Below are 23741 nucleotides of genomic sequence, written 5' to 3' on the forward strand. Positions count from 1 at the left end.
GTAGGGAAGTAAAATAAATAAATGTATAATTTTCATAAAAATTGTATTCCAATATTTGTATAAGGATTTTTTTTTTTTATGTAAAGCGTCTATTCTCCTCTCCTTTTTTCTACCTCTCCCGATCAATTTCAAATCTTTTATCTATTTCTTTGGTATTTACCTATAATTAATGAAAAATAGTCTTAACTACTTTAATAATATAGGTATACTTTTCCAGTTTTAGACATTATGTATTCACTTACTACAGTGAAAGATAAATTATAGCCCCAATCTTCTGCACTTTTTTATCCCATTTTTCCAATATGTTTATTTTTGTTTGTTTGATCAATAATCAGTTTTTACATTATTGTGAGTATATAAATATTTTTCACAGCTAACCCATATAAGTTATTAAGTTTATATCAGGCATTTCTTATGAATTCTATCTGCTTAAAGATGTCCTTCTAGGAGAGTTTTCTCCTACTGATCTCCTCTGGAATTACTGTTTCTTGGTCCTTTGTATAACTATTTTGTTTTGGTGGGGGGATCTTCCTTCCCAATCACCCTAGGAATTCCCATTGTATTTCACCTGCATTGAATCTCCTGTGTGTTGGTTCATGTTTTTATTTTTCTTGGTTTACACTCTCATTTTAGTGACATGTCTTCTATTAATTTCTTGAGAAAAAGCTCATGGTAGATCAAGTTTGTGGTACTTTATAAATATGAAATGTCTTTATTCTACTCTCACACTTTATTCCATTTGGCTGCTGTAAAAATATAGGCTAGCAATAATATTAATTCATAGTTGTGAAGTCATCCTTTGATTTGTGTATTTGTTCGTTTGTTTAGTGTTGTTGCTGACAAGTTTGATGCTATTCTGTTTTTTTTTTTTTTTTCTCTGTTGGAAATTGTATCCCTGTGTTCTACATTTTAAAGTGATATGCACTGGTATGGGTCTTTCCCCCAACTGTGTGAGATATTTCATGGACTTTTCACTCTGAACTTCAGTTTTGAAACATTTTGAATTATTTCCTTGAGAATCTCCCTGCCATAATTTCTTGTGTTTTCTTTTTCTGATTGTTCTATTATTCGGATAATGAAACTCTTAGATGGGCATTCTATTTATCTCTTCCTATTTAATTTTCTACATGTAAACTTTTTATTCTAATTTTTTAGAGATTTCCTTAAGTTAAAATTCAGCATTTTGTAGTTGTTTTTCTTCTTCATTTCTGCTATCATATTTCTTTTCTTTTCTTATTCTTTTAAAGGAATATTATTTTTAGACAACATATGTGACATGTTTTTCTTAAAAACAATGCCTCTGCTCCAAATAAATCAAGGTCAAAATAAATGAAGAGCTCAACATTAACATCACTCCCATTTGTCCAGTCCTGGTGTGTGGATGAAAAGCAGCAGCCAGTTATGATGACAGGTGGTAAATCCAAATTGCCAAATTTGTTAACATTTTTCCATTTCGAAACTGTTCTTAAAGAAAGTAATACATTGGGTCACACCATCCTCACGGTAGTCCAGCAGAGCACCCGTCCCGCATAGATTCATGTTTTCACCAATAAAGAACTTGCAGTTTTTGAAATTGGCAAGGATGTGCTTGATTTGTTCTGCAGAAAGATTTTACTCTTTTTGGTCTCTGTTCTTCAAGTTTCCCTTTGACTGATGTCTTGTAATCCCTGAGGTACTTGAAGACTTCTTTTGTGAAGATGGTTTCATGCAAATGATAGTTGATGATGATCTCAACAACAGTGATTATTGTGCTTCTGGTACCTTCATCCTTGGGTCCTTCAGAGGAGGCATTTCCACCAATGAGTGAGTGATCAATGTTACCCTCTGTCCTACTGACCATCCTCTCCTCCACCTGGAGGAATAGCCCGTCTGCAATCTCCTGGATTTTGTAGATGTCAGAGAACATCTCATCATGGCTGATGAGGTCCTGGTAGATGATCATGACTGTGGCTGGAAGGAGACGTCATGGGTGCTGGCTTAGCAGGAACCCAGAGTCAAAAGGGAGCTTGATGCAGCCAGAGCAGCAGTGTGTGTGTGTGAGCGTGTGTGTGTGTGTGTGTGTGTGTTTGTGTGCGGGGGGGAAGTGGGTGAGGAGTGGATGGAAAAGCTCTGCTATCATATTTCTAAATTCCAAAAGCTTTCCTTTACTTTCTGGATATTTATTTATTTCCACTTTTCTTTTGCATTCACAACTTGGCTAACTGTTTGGCACGGGTGCCTAGCTTTCGACGTGCCTTCCTCACTGAGCTTATTCACTTGTAGTTTTTTTCTTTAATATTTAAAAAAAGTATATATATATATATATATATATATTTAATATTATGGTTTTTTTGTGGAAGCTAAATTTTCTGTCTCTGGTAGACAATGTTAAACACACACACACTCACATAAGTTTTCTTCTGCTTCCATCACTCTATTTTATTCAAATTTGTTATTTTTGTTTGTTTGGTCTGTGTACTTCATGCTAGAGGCTTTCTTCAAATATCTGGGGATCCTTGGCTGCCCATAAATTTTTAAGAATGAGTCACCAAACACTTGATTAGAAACTGATGGGCTTGTCAACTGGTGAAAGTCCACCAGTTGACAACTAAATCCATTTAGTTATTTTAATAGAGCATCATGAGGAAACAGAGGTGCTGGCTTAGCACCTGTTGGTTTTGCTATACAATTTAGATAACTTGAACTATGTAATTTTTGATACAACCTCTTAAGATATAGCATTACTTAACACTGATCTAAGCATGAAAGTCACAACTTCTAATATGTTATAAAATGCAAAAGATTAAAAAAACACACAAGTTTCTAAAGGTGATAAAATTGAATCATGAATCCTTTTGATAACAAATAAGCTACATCTATTTTAATGTGTCTCACACATCTCTGAATAACCATGAAGGGATTACAGTATTCTCAGTAGATCAATTCCATACTTCTTCTTATTAATCATTCTAACTTTTATAATGCTGGAAGTGCCAAAATATCTCCTCATTGCAGCTGCATATTCACGGTCCAAAACATTCTTTCCAGTATGACTTGATTATCCTCATCAAATTTGTAATAACCTTCATATGTGAGGTGAGAGAGTGAAAAAATCAATCTTGCCACGAGTAAGAGTGGATTTGGAGTTCTAATGTGAATTCAGATTAGAAACAGTGCACGAGTTGTGAGAAGAGGTAGTTGGAGTGCATTGCTCATTCTGTACCAGAAACAATGACAAAAATGAAAAAAAAAGTTAAGTAGAGTAAAAATCTTTGGAAACTCCTAATTTTTAAGAACTTGGTCAAATATTGAATAATTTCAAAGAATAAATAAATGTTGGATCAAAGAAGTAGACATAATAGTAAATGTTAAAAATCAAGGCAAAGAAGATGAAAATGTCTGTATATAGTGATATCAGTATGGCTTCAAGCCTATACGCTAGTAGAAAAGAATAAATAACATATAAATTAGGATGAAGAACTGCCGCCATTTCTGTCAGATGCAATTTTGAGGTTTGAGGAATTTCTATAAGAGTTAAATTAGTCCACGTCAGTGAGTGGTTTTTATAGGAGACCTCTATATGGCAAAAGAAATTGAAGAAGGTAACAGAGTTCCCCTGAGGGCTAACTGCCCTTATTCAAGTTAATGAGATATGTGCCTGAATAAAGCCTTAGTCAGACATTTAAAAAAAAAAAAAGAGGTTAGAAAAAAAAAAGACCATTTTTCCAAATGACCTTCTTCCTAATGAGCACTTCAGATTACATTAATTAAGAAAAGAACAAAATTACATGAATTCTTTTTTACCAGAAAAGTTTATATATTTTTATGCCACTTGTCTTTCTGTAAAGAAAAATATTCTTATTATTACTATTGCATAAAACAAAACTGAAAACACAGCAAAAAGATTGGTGGAAGGAGAGGAAGGGTGGTGAGATGTTCTGAAATTGTCAGAACAAAAATGGAGAGTAGTCATGTTTCTTTTCTCTTGATTCTGTTTCTAAATATGCACTTTCAAACTAGCACAGAAAGATAATTATTAAATATTTAATGGCATGTAATTCCATTAGAGAAAGAAAATGAAAGCTATATTTACAAGTTATATCCAACTCTGAATTTTAAAGCCAACACAGAAAGCAAAGTAAACAAATTAAAAATAGAAAATAAAAGCTAAGGAAACAGTGCAATGCAGAACCAATTCTAAGGGGAAAAAAAATCTATACCAATTAAAAAATTAGTGGGCCTATTTTATTGTGTTGATGTATGAACTCAACTTCAAAAGATATCAAATGCACTTTTAGTAATTTGTCAAAATTGGTCCAATTGTTCAATTCCATTTAACCTAAGAAGGTGAAAATTGCATAATGTTGACCAGGGCTTAAACAGTTTACTACTTACGTCAGTTATATAGCTATCATTCATTCATTGACCTTATGAGCATTTACTGAGTGTTTATTATCAGCTGGGTATCACCACATTGAAGAGGAAAAACACATGGTTTTTATTCTTCAGAAGCTTGGCGGTTGGAGAAGGCACATATAAGAACATATATAACAATGGAACTAGCTGCTATGTGATAAGTTTTTAGAGAGGTGAAATGTTAAGTGTTGTGGTGAGGAGAGTGAAGAAAGATTTCAGAAGAAGTCATGCTTGATTTCTATCTAAGTATGACTGAGTTCTCAACACTAAATCACTTGAAGAATTATTTCAGGTAGAAGAAAATGTGCAACAGTGAAGATCATGAATGGGCATGGATTGTTTTGGAAACTACAGCGTAAGCTTGGCAGAATTTAAGGAAGTGGTAGGAGATGAGCTAAAAGAAAGGGGTGTATAGGGTCTTATGCATGCTACACCAAGGAATTTGTACTTTAGTATTTAGATATTGGGGCATCAAAGATTTTAAGTGGGAGACAGACATGATTGGATTTGCCTTTGGAAAGATCTCTGGTAGCACCTTGAAGGGTGAACTGGAAAAGATGGAGTAGTTAAGGCAGAGAGCACAGTAAGTAGCAATTGTAATATGGGAGAAAAGAATAGCTTTGGGAAATATTTAATAGTCAGAACTATCAGGTCTTTATCACTAATTAGATTCAGTGGAAAGGATTACCTGGCTTCTAATTTGGCCAAATAGTGAATGGTGTTTCTATTACTCAGGTAAGGAGAGGAAAAGCAGAGGAAAGGTAATGAATTGGGTTTGAGTAAATTGGATACTTTAACAATGGAGAGTAAAATAATGTACTTCAATACAAATACAAACAGAGATTTGGGAGATAATAGTTTATCCTCTAAAATGAATAAGCCTTTTAAAAAAGAAAATCCTGGAAACGTATTACTAATACCAATTGATTTCCACATATCCGTACATCTATATTTCCCATTCCTGGAATCAGGTATTATTTAAACTTACTTCCTCTGGAACATTGCCTTGGCAAATAGCCTGAAGAAGTATATAGACTTAGGAAAGTCTTTGCAGATGGAAATTCTGCTTTCCCCATCTTATTAACATTAATGTCCTTCCGTTTTCTTGACCATGAAGAGGAAGAATTCAATTAGAGGACATTTTTAGATTTGAGATTTGCCTTATAATAACTGGATTTATTTAGTTATTATAGGCCCTACAGATGTGCCTGAAAACCACCTTATATTTCCCAACACAATATTGTTGATCTCTGTTTTGTTTTTTTTTTCCTTTTTGGACCAGGGACGAGACAAATGGTGACCAGACGGTCCCGTCTAGAGAAGCATAATTGCCAACTCTGATTTAAGCTGGAAAACTCCTCAAAGGAAAATGGGAATTTAGCTTCAAGATAGTAGTTTCCATGTGTGAGTGGGTTTTAAATTCTCCAATGGGAACAAAAAAGGAATAACAGGGAAAAAAAAATCATTTACAGGATTAAGACGATACGTTTATTTTTAGGGAATCTATTTAAAACAGCTATTTCTTGCTTGTATATACTTGTACTAGTAGAAGTAATTAACCTTTTTTTTTTTTTCAGAACTTAGTGTTTCCCATCAATACTTTAGAAGGAGTTAACTGAGCTGACAGATTTGATTACTCAAAGTGGTCAGTTTCATTTTTTATTTTGCTTTGACATAAGACTTGGCACAAGTCTATTACAAGCTATGCTCATTTATTGCTTCACTTCTAAGTTATAAATCTGGTTTACATCTATGGAAAATGTAGTGCAGAACTGAAGACATGTCCAATTATCTGGGCAATTTGTTTTATGAACTTATACCAAATTAAATAGAAAGCATCACCAGTATTTGTTCTTCCTCTGTGGGCTGCAAATCAGTTAGAAAAAAAAACACCTTCTTGAACAGGGGCATTGAAAGTTCTGGCTTTTCAGACTGTTTCCTGAATGTGTTCTGATTAAAACAGGATCTGAAAGTCTGATTGATAGTCTCTATTTCCTTTCTTAATGTCACAAATACATTCAGAATGTTGACTCCTATGAAAGGTAGAATTGCTGAGCTGGATTGCATTGCCTTCAGCAGTTCTTCATATTAGAGGAAATGATTTGACTAAGCATTTAAATCATGGATATGCAAGGCTGGTTTTCTCAGGAAATAGTTATTGAAAGGGATTTTGTGAGTCTCTCACCTATAAAAATGAAATAAAATTCAGTCTAGGATGGGCAATCAAGACATAACATTATATGTATACACTTTTGAACTTTTATGAATAGAGTGACTCATCTGATCAAGCATAATATGTAAAGGTGAATTGCTAATCATTTATATATAATCACTTTTTTTTTAATCAAAGGACAAAAATATCAGTAGGGAAAATATTTTTATTTAAAAAATTTTTTCAATTATAGTTGACAAAGTTATTTTATATGTTTCAGGTGTACAGTGCGATTAGATATTTATATAATTTATGAAGTGATCCCTCCAATCAGTCTAGGACCCACCTGGCACTATACATGGTTATTACCATATCATTGACTATATTCCCTATACTGTTCTTTACATCTCTGTGACTATTTTGTAACTACCAATTTGTATTTCTTAATCCTTCACATTTTTCACCCAGCCACCCCTAACCCCCCTCTCATCTGGTGGGTAACAAGATGGGGAACAAACATCAGTTTGTTCTCTGTATCTATGAGTCTGTTTCTGGTTTTTTAGTTTGTTTATTCTGTTCATTAGATTCCACATACAAGTGAGATCATATGGTATTTGTCTTTCTGTCTGACGTATTTCACGTAACATAATACCCTCTAGGTCCATCTATGTTGTTGCAAATGGGAAGATTTCTTTCTTTTCTTAATGGCTTAGTATTTTATTATCTATCTATCTATCTATCTATCTATCTATCTATCTATCTATCTATCTATCTATCTATATCACTTCTTTATCTAATCATCTATTGACGGGCATTTGGGTTCCTTCCATATCCCTGCTTCTGTAAATAGCACTGCAGTGAACACAGGGATGAATATATCTTTTTGAATTCATGTTTTGGATTCCTTTCGATAAATACCCAGAAGTGGAATTGCTGGCTCATAAGGTGTTCTATTTTTAATTTTTTGAGGAACCTCTAAATTATTTTCCATAGTGGCTGCACCAATTTGCAATCCCACCAGCAGTGTATGAGGGTTTCCTTTTCACCACATCCTCACCAGCTCTTGTTTGTTGATTTATTAATGATAGCCATTCTAACAGGTATTTTAATTTGCATTTCTCTAATGATTAATGATACTCAGCATCTTTTCATATATCTGTTGACCATCTGTATGTTCTCTTTGGAGAAATGTCTATTCAGGTCCTCTGCCCATTTTGTAATTGGATTGTTTATTCTTTTGGTGTTGAGTTGTATGAGTTCTTTATAAATTTTGGATATTAAGCTTTTATCAGATGTATCTTTAGTGAGTATATTCTCCCATTTGGCAGGATGTCTTTTCATTTTGTTGATGGTTTCCTTTGCTGTGCAAAACCTTTTTAATTTAATGTAGTCCCATTTGTTTATTTTTTCTTTTGTTTCCCTTGCCCGAGGAGATAGATCAGAAAAAATAATACTAAGGGCAATGTTGGAGAGTTTATTGCCTATGTTTTCTTCTAGTTTTATGGTTTTGGGCCTTACATTTAAGTGTTTAATCCATTTTGAGTTTGTTCTTGTATATGGAGTAAAATGGTGATTCAGTTTCTTTTTTTCTTTTCTTTTTTTTTTTTTTTTTTTTGCATGCATCTGTACTGTTTTTAGGAAGAAATATTTTAAAGTTGAAAACTAATGGACACTTTACCTCACCCTTAAGACAACTTGCAAATATAAAATACTGTTAGGTTCAAATCTGCATTCACATATGGCAAATCAATCAGCACAAATAGAAGGATTTAGAAAATAGTGTTTTGTGATAAAGGCATGATTTAATTGCCTAGTAAAAATAATTTATCTTTGTAGATGAGGATTTTTTACCCCTAGAGGTTGGTCAACACTTTTCTCTTTTGAATTATATATATGAATTTAAAACTATTTTTCAGAAAAGCTACTGTGGAGGCCTTAAATGGAATCTCCTTATTTCTATACACATTTTCTGATCTGTTTTTCTTCCCGTTGTTAAAATTAGGTGGATACTGTATTGAAACTTATCCTCATTGTTTTTTATTTTCTCCAAAAAATAAAACTATTCACATAATAGCTTATTTTTATCCAGTTACTATATTAATTTGCTTTAAATGTGACAGTTTTCCTCATGTTTCAATGCATTGTTTTGACAGAGTTACTCATCAAGATTTTACTTAAAAAAGAAAATAATTCACCTTCACATTTTAAAGTTAACTCATTTTAGTCTTTCTTTTTATTTCATAGTCCTATGTACATTACAATGACAGACTATAACTGACAAGATAATAGATTAAACTTTATAAGTTGATCTAATTTAAGAGGGTTCATTGGATACTAAAAAGTAAACTAAAAAAAAATTAGAAAAAAAAGTTAGAAGAATGTCAAAACCCCCACAAAAGATGGACAGTATGATTTATTTTAAAAAGATAATATTTTTTATGCTTAATCATTAACAAGCTAAATTATATACAATTTAATCCTGTTCTTTCCTCATGGCATGTATGACTGGGATTGGTATGTCACTCACTGACTTATGAATAATATTACTTTACTTTAGTCTTCACTCTACCTCTTTCCTTGTTTGCATATTCCCCTTGAAGAATGAGTTTTATTTATTTCACTTATGTCCTTCCCTATACTTTGTCTTTTCTATTTTTTGATTCAATTATCTATCTATCTATCTATCTATCTATCTATCTATCTATCTATCTATCATCTATCTATCTACATATTTATCATCTATCATCTATTTTCTTTCCTGCTTCTCTCTCAAGTATTTCAATAATACCCTCTGACATGGTTCTGATGATGACTGTAAGGTTTTCTTTTGCACATTCTTTTCCATTTCCTCCCACCTCCTATTCCTCATAAAGTTTGACAAAGACGATTGAGAAGTTAAAACTCTTTGACCCTAAAGTTTAGTTTTTGGAAAGAACCTTTTGCTTGCCAGTGTTTACAGGTCCATTAAGCAAAGTTATCCAACAGTCTGCAGAGCGTGTGGTGGGCAGCAAGCACATAGGTCTTTACTCGGTATGTTTTGTCAGGTACCATCAACCAACAGCCCTTGAACTGGACTCTGTCTAAAGGATAGTGAAAGACAGATATGGAGAGGAAATTCCTGCCCCATTCTGAGTCCCCTTTTTTTCTTGTTAGCGAGACCAGCTTGGGGTGGACTCTGGGGTAGGATGGAGTTTTCTTCTGATATAGAGTCAAAGGATTTCATGACTTTCTTCAAAAAGTTCACATGGGAGCCCATGGAGTAGAACTAAATAGCTTCCTATACCTCATTCAGGATAATTAAGAAAAATGATTGAAAGCATTATACATTTTGAGTGTGAGTTTTATGAACACAATATGAAATAATGCTTTTAATTTAATATTTAATTTGCTGATAACCCTTGTTTTATGGTGATGATTTTAGTTTTTGAATATTTTTGGATTATAGTGATCATGCTAAAATCCATGTTAATATGATAGAGAAACATAATAATCCTTTGCATAGATTTTTTAAAAAGCTTTTTCCAATATACATATAATTTTATTTAAAAATGTTGTGAAATGATTAGTACTAATTCTACAGAATGTATATAGAATTGTAACATGACTGTACTTTAACAATTATTCTTAAATGAGGTCATTATCACTTAAGTACATAGCTGTTGTGTTTCCCCTTCTTTGAAGCACTGTTCTAGGCAATGAATGGATAAAATCATTCTCATTCCTGAAGGTCAATTTAAATTTAATTGTGTGAACATCCCATTTACTTTACAGAAAACCACTACTTATTAGAAACATTTTGACAAAAATTACTTCTCACAAAGAAGTTAAATACCAGTGTTCAATGTTTTATTACAGTGCTGGGAACATGAAATAAATAACAATGGAAATAAAACAGGACAGAAAGGCTGTTAAGCAGGCTGGACTTATTCACAGGAGAGACTGTTGAAATTCATGCTCAAGTTACTGAATACCAATGTATATAACATCTGAACATGTGGGTGCCACATTTAATTCTTTAAAAAAATCTGCTTTTTAAGAAATATTAATTGGACAAATACCTGATACTTTCTGAAACATAGAACTTTTGTCAATCCAGTAGCCCTACCTTTTTAGCTAGAACCAATACCTTACCCCATTTCATTGTCCTTGAGTTGCCACTTTACTACGCAATAGTTGATTAATTTCAAATCGGAAAAGTTATAGTACCCCATTTCCTTAGCCTCTGATTAATCTAGTTATGAGTACATGGTTAAGGTTGGCCAATGCATTCCTTCTGTAGTATTTTCTTGTTACCATGTGCATTTATAGTGGGTAAAGTTTTAATATATAAAAAGATCAACATTTGCAAATAGCCAGTTGCCATGCCTCATTGGCTAGAAGAGCAAGGTGAGTTACCTGGGGAGTAGGTAAGGAAAGGGACAATAGAAAGAAGGAGAACAAAAGAGAAAAAAATAAAAGAATAATGAAATGGACAGAAAGACACCCCCCTACACACACACACACACAGAGCAAGAGAGAGAGAGAGAGAGAGAGAGAGAGAGAGAGAGAGAGAGAGAGAGAGAGAGAGCTGTTAAGTAGACCCACAGGTCAACTTGGAAGAGAGATGGGTAGTCCTGATGGCATTCAAATTATTTGAATTCTTGGTTCTCTGCTTTGCCTATAGCTTGGTTGTTTTGTAAGATATCCCAATATCTTTCCAATAAAAAGTCCTCTTTATAATTTGTTCTTATTGAGTATCCATCATTGCTACCAAAATATTTCTAATAAATACAATTTATAATTTATTTTACAGGTCTCATTTAAAGAGATGTCCATTCAAATAAAGACAGATTTGCAAATACAGCTATGTCCAAATCCAGAGATCTCCATAAACCTATTTAATAGCAGTTATGGTTACCTTTTAAAGAAAGCAAACAGCCAAAGTAAAACTGCTAAATTCTGTTGAGATACTTATAAGTCTTAGGCTTTGAGACAGTCTTTATTTAATGAGTTAGAAAGGCAGTTGATGAAATAAGTTTACATAAGAGATTTGATTATTCAGTTTGTCTCATGCAGACCTAATGATCCCAGTAATTCTGAATGGCTTTATAGAATCACCAAGTTGTCAAATGAATTTTGCCCATTTCCCTACATACATCCAGTTCATTATTGCCTATAAAATAAACTCTTAAAACCAACTCCGAAAATCTTTCATTCGATTGGTTGCCTCTTTATTTTGTTGATGGTTTCTTTTGCTGTGCAGAAGCTTTTTAGTTTGGTATAGTCCCATTCATTTATTTTTGCTCTTACTTCCCTTGCCTTTGAGGTCAAATTCATAAAATCCTCTTTGAACCCAAGGTCCATAAGTTTAGTATCTATGTTTTCTTCTATGCAGTTTATTGTTTCAGGTCTTATGTTTAGGTCTTTGATCTATTTTGAGTTAACTTTGCTACACGGTGACAGATAGCAGTTTAGTTTCATTCTTTTGCACATGGCATTCCAATTCTCCCAGCACCATTTGTTAAAGAGGCTGTCTTTCTTCAATTGTATATTTTTGGCTCCTTTGTTGAAAATTATCTGTCCATATTTTTTGTGGGTTTATTTCTGAGTTCTTGATTCTATTCCATTGGTCTATGTGTTTTTCTGCCAATACCATGCTGTTTTGATTATTGTAGCCCTGTGGTACAAGCTGAAGTCAGGGAGTGTGATACCTCCTGCATTATTCTTTTTTCTTAGGATTGCTTTGGTTATTCAGGGTCTTTTGTGGGTCCACACAAATCTGATGATTTTTTGTTCTTCTATTTCCTTAAAAAATGCCATTGGGATTTTGGTGGGGATTGCTTTAAATCTGTATATTGCTTTGGGTAATATGGCCATTTTAACTATGTTGATTCTTCCAATTCATGAACACAAAATATCTTTCAATTTCTTTGTATCTTCTTCAATTTCTTTTACAAATGTTTTACAGTTTTCAGTGTATACGTCCTTCACATCCTTCCTAGGTATTTTTTTCTTTTTGCTGCAATTGCAAAAGGAATTGTTTTTTTTATTTATTTATTTATTTATTTATTTATTTATTTATTATTTTATTATTTTTCTGAGATTTCTAATAAGAGGTAATATCCAAAATATATAAGGAACTCATACAACTCAACAACAACAACAACAAAACCCAATTAAAACATGAGCAGAGGACCTGATTTCTCCAAAGAGGACATGCAGATGGCCAACAGACATATGAAAAGATGCTCAACATCACTAATCATCACAGAAATGCGAATAAAAACTACAATGAGCTACTACCTCCCACCAATTAGAATGGCCATCATAACAAGACAGATAACAGGTGTTGGAGAGGTTGTGGAGAAAAAGGAACCCTCATACACTGTTGGTGGGACTACAGATTGGTGCAACCACTATGGAAGGCAGTGTGGAGGTTCCTCAAAAAATTAAGAATAGAATATGACCCAACAATCCCTTTCTAGGGTATATACCCAAAAAACTTGAAGACATTTATCTGCAAAGATATATGTGTTCCGACATTCAATGCAGCTTTATTTTTGGTGGCCGAGGCATGGAAACAACCAATGTGTCCTTCGATAGATGATTAGTTAAAGAAGATGTCATATATATACACAGTGCCATACTACTCTGCCATGAGAAAAGGTGAAATAGTGCCACTTGCAACAACATGTTGCATCTCGAGATTATTACGCTAGGCAAAATAAGTCAGACAGGAAAAGTCGAGAACCATATGACTTCACCTATATGTGGGATATAAAGCTGAAAGCAACAAAGGAACAAGACAAAAAATGAAGAAACAAAAACACAGATACAGACAATAATTTAGTCATTACTAGAGGGGAGGGTAAAAGGAGTATAGTAGAAGAGGGTAAAGGGAGTCAAATATATGGTGAAGAAAGGAAAACTGAGTCTGGGTGGTGAACACACAATGTGATATATAGATGATTTATTACAGAATTGTACACCTGAAAGCTATGTAATTTTACTAACCATTGTTACCCCAACACATTTTTTTAAAGTTTCTTGGGGTGGTGATGGTTAGTAAAGTTACATTGGTTTCAGGTGTACAATTCTGTATTACATCATCTATATATCACATTGTGTGTTCACCACCCAGAGTCAGTTCTCCTTCCATCACCATATATTTGATCTATTTTACCCTCACCTACCACCCGACGCCTCTCTATTAACCACTAAACTATTGTCTGTGTCTATGAGTTTTTGTTTCTTCATTTGTTTTACTTGTTCCTTTGGTGTTTTCAGTTTTATATACCACATATCAGTGAAATCAGATGGTTCTCGACTTTTTCTGTCTGACTTATTTCACTTAGCATAATAATCTCGAGATCCAACTCCAAACTTCCTGTATTTTTAACACCTCTTTTAAGGGCCTTCATTAAAGCAGTGTTCTCAGCTCTATGTTGATATTAATATATAGTCCTTGACATACTGCAACTTTTACTTAACAGAGGAAGTAAATAAAATATGTCACTATAATACTGAGTGATACACACACACACACACACACACACACACACACACACACATACGCACACACTATAAGTGTTAAAGGATCCTTAGATGCAAAGGGTCTGTGTCTGCCTTCTTGGAGATCATCACTATTCTCTGGGCTTCAGCCATCACCCAGAAAACTGGGAAATACAACTTATTGGGTAGGCCAGCAACCACTGTTTATAATTCTATAGTCAAGGCATTTTTTTGAGGACAATGGCTGAGTGGAATATTTTGTGTGGAGTGAGAATCAGAGCAGAGCTCTGCCTCTGAAAGATACGCTGAGGAACACACACACTGGGCAGGTCACCAGCTTTCCAGAGGAAGACTTTAGCAATGGCTGAACACTGATGATGTCATTCTGGCCCCTCATAATCATTTCCCTGTTTTCTTGACTTATTTCTTTATCAAATTCTATAGCTCCAAGTCTCTGATTGCCCCCAGAGCTCTGCTTTGCTGCTTTCCTGCTTTGCTTGCTTAACTTTTGCTCTAAGTCAACTTTCTTACTTTTGACCTATGTTCATGACTTCTAGGTGATGACACACTCACTACATTGTCCCTGTTTTCTGACATTGGTTCACACTCAGCTTTGGCGTCCCTGCTCTTCTGTTTTCAAAGCTTAAGTCTCTCAGGGACTGCAATTCACTTGTACCTTAGTTTTATTAGACAAAATTAAATTCATTTTTGAAAATTTAAATTCATTTTATTTAAATCCATGTAAATCTTTTTCTGAAATCTACTGCTGATTTATGGGTTATAAGGAGTGATTGGAGGTTTTTCACTAGATTAGAGAAGGGTATGATGAGAAAACTGACAATGTCAAGGATAGAATAGAGGCTAGGAAGAATTTAAGAAAGAAATACCACTTAAAAGTAAGGTTATTATATGATTCCATGTTTGCTTGTCTGTTTCTCCCAGTATAGACATTAAAAAAAAAAAAAAAATATTGAGTTAGCACAATGTCTGACACATAATTGATGGCAAATAATTACTGTTTCAACAAATAAATGAAAAACAATAGTGAGAGTGTAAACCAAGGCCTCCAGGGCATGAAGGAGAAATTCTAATCAACAACAGTGCTTGATCCCTCTTTGGAACATGAAGGAAAGGAAGAAATTCAAGCTCTCTCGATTTCAGGTTAGTGTTTTTCTGAGTGTTTGGAGGTCTCATTGACAAAGCAGGGGAAATACGGGAGCTAGCTATGTTCTGAAGGTACAGATTATGACTTTGATTTTATTACATTTAAGTTTTGGTACCCAAAGGACATGCTAAAGGACCTGTTCAGGAAGGGGTTAGATATTTGGATCTGGAACTCAGAAAAGAGATGGAGGCTGGAGACCTGGGCTATATGATGGGATCCTTAGAGAGGGCAACCCCAGTATTTAAAAAGGGAACTACAAGAATATTATATAGAAGAGATGGAATAATTGACCCAGGAACTGGAAAGGTGAACAAAAGAATAGTGTCATGGACTCGTAGAGAAGAGAAAATATTAAATGTTAAGAGACGGCATAAGTATACTTCCTGTGGTAGTCCTATGGTTCGACCTAGCCGAATGGGAGATGCATAACGAGATAATACATAATAAACATTAGGAGAGAATCTTAACACCCTGACCTGGTTCTTTAATCCAAATCCACTTCTGCAGGATTGGCTGCAGAGGCTACTAAAGGCTGCATATTTCTTTTTTTCTAACCGGAGAGCATTTGCTTGGATACCTGAGAAAACTGTCTTTGCTTTTAGGTGAATAACTTAACTTCTGAGTCCTTAAAATTGTCTCTGGGCAAACAGTCCCACTTTAACCTGTAATTATTTGTTTCCTAAATAGTATTTGGACACAATTTGTAGTACAGTGCTTCGTACATAGTGTGTGTTCAGAAAATGTCAAATGAGTGAATGATGTTGATATTGACTCCTTCATTTATTAATCGGTTCACATGACACAAATGAGGCTGATGCAATAAATCTTTTTACAATATGCAGGTGGGTAAGATCACTAGTCAATCTAACACATTTGGAAAGACATTTTTGGTAGCTTTAAAGTGGATCATTCTGTGAGATAAGACTGGAAATTAAAGGAAGTGAAAAACGATGAGTTCAATGAATAAAATGTTCATTCAAACATCCCTTACTCATGGTAATTTTGAGTTTCCTTACTATGTCTATGCTTTAGTTTTTGATTCTGGAAAATTGGACTTGGGCCCTTGGCCTATTTTTGTGTTTCCAGTTTTTGCAAATTGGAACATATCTGAAATTTAATCATTTCAGAGTCCCTAAGCCAAAAGTATATTAAAAAATCCCCATTTGCTCTTTTCTAATGGAAAAAAAAGAAGTGATCGCCAATGGAGAAGGACTTTTGGACTCATTGTGCCAGAAAGGTGTTGTGTTTTGATATATCCAATCAGTCATTCTACTTTTTTGTGAAGAATTTTGTGTTTCACAGACTATAACTCTGGCTTATTGCCTTTAAATATTCATGCAGAGTCATATATTATTTTTAAAAATTTATATTTTTCTTGGCATGATTCTTAGATTAGAATTAAGAGCTTCTATAATTTATGAACAAATCAAATGAGTTTATGAATATAAAGTGAAACCAATCAAGCCATCAGAGTGAAGATGCATAAGACAATGCATAAGACAAGATGCTCTGGAAATGATTATTAGTTACTCATAGTTAAGAACTGTATTTTGCTGAGAACAAAACAGATTACCTCTATGAGAGATATAGCATAATCAAGTCAAATAATCAAGCAATTGTTTTTGCTGTTGTTTCTAAATCTGGAATGCTCTTGTTATGGACTGAATGTTTGTGTCCTACCAAAATTCGTGTGTTGAAGCCCCAAACCCCCCAAGTGATAGTATTTGGAGATGGGCCTTTGGGAGGTAATTAGGGTTAGATTAGGTCATGAGGGTAGGGCTCTCAGGATAGAATTAGTGGTCTTATAAAAAGAGGAAGTGAAGACACAGCCAGAAGGCAGCAAGTCAGGTAGAGCATTCTCATAAGAAACAAAATTCACCTGGACCTTGATCTTGCACTTCCCTGCCTCAAGAACTGTGAGAGAAGAAATTTATTTTGTTCAAGTCACCCAGTTCATGGTATTTTGTTACAGAAGCCAAGACAAATCAATAAACAAAATGTTCAGAGATTGCGAGGTATCGTATAGGATATAAACAGGGTGATGTGATAGAGAAGTAGAGAGTGATCCGGGAAGACCTTTTGGGAGATGTGGTTGTCAAGAATAAGTTTGTTTAGTGTTGTGAAGAGTAAGGGAGAGAGAATGTTTCAGGGTGAGGAAATAGCCATCTCATTTTGTGTGTACCCTGGCACCTCTCTTTGTGTAGTCTAAATATTAAATAGAAATAGTTGACAAGAAGTAAACAAAGGTGAAGTTTGTTTTGGATTTGGCTGGGGATTGAGAGGGACTCTGAAAATACTTTTTTTTTTTCTGGGCATGTATGCAAATTATTTAAAAGGAAATAATGTGAAATGATTTAAAATTGTAACAATTATTGAAAATGGAGCTTCTTGGTAAAATCCATATTGTTAGTTTACCTTCTTTCTCTTACTCTGCCTTCTGCTTTTGTGTTGCAAAACAATTTTATGTGTCTCTGAGTTCTGTAGGATCTACATTCACGATTGTAAATGCCTCTTTACAGATGCACATTGGAAACTATGAATGGATTTGGGAAATCGGTATATATTTGCTTGCTGGAGTGCAGTGTTTTATTTCTGCTGTTTAAGTTAAGGTCTAACCTCTGGAGCCAGATTTCTACACCGATTTCCTGGCTGAGGCTCTGCAAATGTGGTTGGCACCATACTAGGGGAGCTCAGGTAGCCGGGAACTGAGATTATGTTTACCATTTTCATAAACCCTCATGGAATAAATATAGGCTCCAGTCATTCTTTATTCTACCCCCCACTATAGCCTTTAGCAGGAAGGAAGTATCATTTTCATCTCTTGGTACAATGAAACCTCTGAGAATCTAGTTACAATTTCTCTTAGCAAATGGAATCCCAGAAGTGTCTGCACATAGCTAAAATGCACATGTATTCTCCTCTTAGAGTTTCTTTCTTTTTTTTTTTTTCAGACCATGGTTGAAAAATATCTGCTCTTTAAATTATTCCATTGCTTTACAGAGGAAGTATTAATTACATGACTGCGAGCATAGATCAGGCTGGGATGTAATTACAGGGCTGGCTTTGTCTCTGTTGTCCAACAGAATTAGGCAGGAAGTGTTCATGATGCCAGCAGTTTAAGGTGTTTTGGAGCCCATTATGTTTCTGGTTCTCGCAAGAACTTCAGCATGGATCAAATAACATTTCTGTTGCCCAATTGTCTGGAAAAATGACAAAGCAAGTATTAACAGAGATACATTTTTACAAGTTTTATGTTTGTACATTGATAGAAAATGTTGTAGGCAGCCTTAAAAAGGTGGTCTTCTGTAGCATCACTCTTGTTATCTGATTGTTCTATCTTTTGTCACAGTGTGAGTCCATTACTGGCTCTACATTTGGTTTTACATTAAACAATGATGTTGCTGAGAAGATAAACATGTTTTTGTGTTATAAAGTTTATTCCTTTTAAACAATACTTTTACATAAAATTATTTTCCTTCAATGTCTAATTTCAAATTAGAATGTCAGAGTAAAAATAAATGTTTCTAAAATGACCCTTCTATCTCATTCGTGAGTTACGATTTCCTGTATTATGATTTTTTTCTGTCATTCTTATAAAAATTGAATCTATTTACGTTTTTATTTGTTAATTCCTTGGAAATTTCCTTGCAATGATCATCTTTACTGAGCTTTTAAGCTCCCCCCTCAAGCAGTTAAAGCAGCTTTTTCATTTTGCTGCTGTTTTCTGTCGTTTGGGATTCTACATCTTCTGAATTTTTTTTGCGTAGTAATGGATTCTCCTCCATCACTTCTTGCATATCAAATGTTATAACTCTTGATATTTTTCTTGTCGCTGTTGGGCAATCCATACTACATCCTTAGTCTTTCCTCAGACTTTCACATGATTAGAATGTTGGATTTCCTCAAAAGCCACCCCAAATTGCACTTTGAGTGCACCTTTTTTTCTTTAAGCATGTGTGCATATAATTACTTTTAGTCCCAGTTACATAACACTGACACTGTTACTATTTTTGCAGTCATTACTTTTATTTTTTATAAAAAGTTTCATTTTTCATATTCTTATTCTTTTCCTTGTAAAGCAGGATGACAATTTCTATCATATATAAGGGTGGAGGAAATGAACCTCCAGGATTGTACGTCTCCTTCCCCCTGTCTTTTTTAGGGGGATCATATTAATAAAAGCCATCGCTTGAAAGACAAAAAGACTTTGATTTTGACTAGCATCTTCATTCTTTGCTAGGAAAGTAACACTAAATAAGACTGGTTGGTTTGTTTCAGGAGGAAATGTGAAATTATATTTAATGTAATGCAAGTGTTGAAATCTAGGTAAACTTAGGTACTATGAAGCAAAACAAAAATACTCAGAGTGAGGACAGTGTGTTCTACACAGCTCCCTAGTGCAGCAGCAGGAGCAGTGATATGAAGTCGGACGGCCTAGGGCTGTGTCTTGGCTCTGCCTCCTGCTTGCTCTGTGATATTGCTGGACACGTCTCCCAATTTCTTTAAGTCTCAAGTGTCTCATGTAAAAGGGAACAGGTTCTTCCATCTCCAAGAGTTGTCATGTTACAATTCAAATAGGATTATAATGTGAAAAAGCCTAATTTTCTCTTGTTATCTTTTGCCCTACACCTTTATGCTAGTTTATTGGTGCTCATTTTCATTAAGATAATGCTTTGTTTTTAAACCTGTACTTACCGTGGAGTAGGAAGCAGCGATGTACCTTTGGTACATCCCTGTACATGAGTGACTCAACCATCACGGTGAAGAGCACAGAATCTAGTCACGCGGATTTGTGTTTCCATATCAGCTCTCCTGCTTCCTGTGGTGCGATCTGGGGCAAGATGCTTAACTTTTTATATTGAAGTTTCTTCTTGTGTATATTGGAAATAATGTGAAACAGCACTTAAAGCAAGTAGCATGCAACTGGCACATAGTTCATAAATATTCGATCAATCTTGGTGATCACAAAAACCACCTACAAGTCCACAATCTCATTGATAAGCATCATAGTATCGGTCAGGGATATAGTGTTCTGGCTGTTTTTTTTCTTCTTTTCTTTAAAATTGTTACAACATAATATCCTAGCATCACTTCGTATGTAGAATAATTCCACTTCATAAAAAACAAAAACAACAATAACAACAAAAAAACACCTTAGCATATTTGCTGAATTAGTCCACAGTACAAATATTGGGTTTTGTTTAAAGAAATGAAAATATTCATATATTTTGTATTTAGTTTTCTCTTTTGTTTGATCTTTACATTTTCTATAATCTCTGCCTCCTTGCATTTATCTTTTCTAGTCAGAGGAAACAGGTACAATTTTATGAAGACAAAATGGCAATTGTGAAATGGTCTTAATATTTTTCTTGAAAAATATACAAATACGTGACAAAGATAAGAATTCCTCATTTCATTGTACATAAGGTATCTTACTTTAGTTAACTGGCATCGGACTAGACCAATATGAATATGTTTCAATTCTGAATTTTTTTCATTGAGGTATAATTGACATGTATTCTATTAGTTCCAGGTGTACAACATAATGATTTGATTTTGTATATACTGAGAAATTATCACCATAAAAAGTCTAGTTAACATCCATCACCATACATAGATTTTTTTCTTATGATGAGAACTTTTAAGAAGCACTGTCTTATCAACTTTCAAATATGTAATCTAGTATTATTAATGATAGTCTCCGTGCTGTCTGTACATTATGAATTTTAAAAAGTGATTGAAATACTAGTGCTTTCCATTTCAGAGAACTGAACTCTTGTATTCTTTTGGCAAAAGTTTTAAGGAGACAAATTATAATAACTAGGCAAGGATGATTTTAACAAGTATGTGAATTACTGATATATTCATACATCTTTCCCCCATTCTTAAAAATGTTTGGTTTACCAACACTCAACATACCATAATAGCCTCTAATTGAACAGATAGGTAGTCTTGCATCAATGATGAAGAAACTGCATTTATAGATTTTTAAAAATTTTCTTTTTAGAATTTCTTGTTTTTAAAGTTTTGAATTATATTTTTATTTTTAAATTAAATTTGTTGGGGTGACATTGGTTAATAATAACATTATATAAGTTTCAGTATACATCTTTATAATATGACATCTGTATACTCTATTGTGTGCCCATTACCCAAAGTCTTGTCTCCTTCTGTCACCATATATTTGACACTTTTTGCCCTCTTCATCCCCACCACCTGTTTCTTAATAAAACATTAACTTTTAGTTCCTCTTCTCACATCCTATTCAATTATATATACTCCTTAATTAATATCTCAAATGTTTTACACACTTCTGTACTACCTAAATTTAGAGAACTGACACTTTTCTGAGCCCAGGAAATAAAATAAAACCCTCCAAATCTTGGCTTTCAGAAAAGAGATCTGAGAATGATGATTCAACAGTATTCTCCCTAATCTTTTTGTAGTTTGCATTTCCCCGGAAGCAAATCCTGAAACAAGTATTAAAGTTCAAGTTATTTATTTGAAAGATAATTTCAGGAAATGCCAGTAAAAATGGAAAGTCTAGTAGGGAAGGAAAGACAGCCAAGAACAAATGTATTAGCAAGTTATTAATGGGAATAACTACACATTGCTCTTGTTGAGAAAATTTGGGTGCATTTCAGAGTTACATCGCAGTGGGGAGAACAAGCTGGGATATTTACATACCAAACTTTCTTCCATCATTGGTTGAGGGATGCTCCTAGGGGGTGTTAATTAGGCCTTTCTAGGACACAGTGGCTTTGGTAGCCAGATGAAATGTGCAGGCAATGAAATGCAGGTGTAGACAGCTGGAAATATGGAAAGCAGGTATTGGAATGGTTTGAGGGAATTTGAGTGGGGCACTAACTGTGACAGTTTCCTACTTCAAAATCTTACAGAATAGGAAGCATAGAAATGGAAAACTATAAAACGTTGGCATCTTCAGTTACCATTTTATTTTCTAATGATATGTACACAATTCTCTTTTTAGCCTAATTTTTTATTCTTATAACATCAAGACCAAAATTTTCATTTCTTCCGTGTTACTATTTCTTCTGGTATCCTATCCTTAAGGTATATATCACATGGTTTGGTCTCTTGGACATCTGGTTTTGTGTTAAAAAAAAAAAGCATCTTTGTTTTACATAGTGATTTTATATCAGTTCATTTACCATAATCTTGATTTGGATAGTTACATTAATGTGGTTTTGCTAAAAGAATTATGGAGGATAAATCTAGATTCTGAAGAGGAGAAAGAAAGGGAATGATTAGAAATCATACTTACGCCTCCTACTTTTCTGCTCAGGGCAGATATCACTAATGGATTACATCATTCCCCTTGACAGACACTTCACCTTGAGCTTGAATCACGTTTGTCAATATCACTAACTTTCATGTCCTATTATACTTCCATTGAGTGTCTTTACAATTAAAAACACAATGTTTGGTCAATTCAATGGCTGACCTTCTCTTTATTTATCCTCAGACTACAGAATACTTCTGCAGAAACGTACACACCAAACTGATGAATACTATTGCCATTTATTGTCTCAAACTTTATTTGGTCCCCATAACAGTGTCTGGTACTGGTTAGGTGTCCTGTAGTAAGCTCTATTGCTAATTCTCCAAAACAATTTTTATTAATTATAATCTTTTCATTGCAGGGTCAGAATATCAACTTGAACTGGTTTAAGCAATGAGGGAATGGTTATTAAAATCCTTCTTGGATGGCTCTCAGAATCAAAGAACTAGGAATAGGACTGGTCCATTGTTACAACTGGAATCAGGGGATTAAATTTCATCTCTCTCCATCTTGTGTTTATTATCTTCTTTGTGAATCAATTTAATTTCCTTTTTTTTTCCTGTGTAGATCACATCTGTTCTGTGTCCCAGATGGGAAGAAACGTGGGAAACACAATGAAAGGACAATAGGATATGACATTCAGGTTTCCATCTTAAAACCCAGAAAACTAGAAAGACAGTGACTTTTATGGATCAGTTCCAGAAGCTCTAGGTGAACACTCTGATTGGTTACACTCACGTCTGGTGGCTGTTTCTGGGTTAATCAATTGTGGCCAAGGAGACATACGAGTTTTGGGGATAGAATAGTTGGGCAGTTCCAGTAGAAACAGTATGAATGAAGCAGAATGGACAGGACAGTTACTGGAACTAGAAGGGTAATGGACAAATACTACTATAGATGTGGATTCATTAACCTTTCTACTTTCCTTAAATTGTAACCTCACCATCCTTCTATTCTTCTCAAAAAATGAGAATTACTTTCTAGTTCATAAAAATAATATCAGCATGAATCTGAAACTCCATTTGTTTTGTCTTCTAGCCACCTGTTTTTATAATAAAATTGTTGCACCTCATACTTATGGTGAATTTCTAGGTCCTCATTACTTATGGTCTGTCGTATTGTCTCTGAACTGGTCCCTACAACTTTTGCCTTTACACTATCTGGTTCAACAACACGCTATTGCCAGATAAACCTTCTGAATCAACATTTCTCTCCATAATATTCTTTTAAGAAGG

The 23741-nt window shown here is 34.2% G+C and overlaps 1 long non-coding RNA gene and 1 pseudogene across 1 annotated transcript in view; one reads left to right on the forward strand and one right to left on the reverse strand.

Annotated features, from left to right (window-relative positions):
• Nucleotides 1-23741, forward strand: part of LOC141571291 (uncharacterized) — a 203734-nt gene that overhangs the window by 9479 nt on the left and 170514 nt on the right. The window lies entirely within an intron of this gene.
• On the reverse strand, nucleotides 1438-1942 carry LOC109453078 (translationally-controlled tumor protein; annotated as a pseudogene).

The sequence above is a fragment of the Rhinolophus sinicus genome, linkage group LG04 (assembly GCF_036562045.2).
Source record: "Rhinolophus sinicus isolate RSC01 linkage group LG04, ASM3656204v1, whole genome shotgun sequence".
Classification (NCBI taxonomy): Eukaryota; Metazoa; Chordata; class Mammalia; order Chiroptera; family Rhinolophidae; genus Rhinolophus; species Rhinolophus sinicus.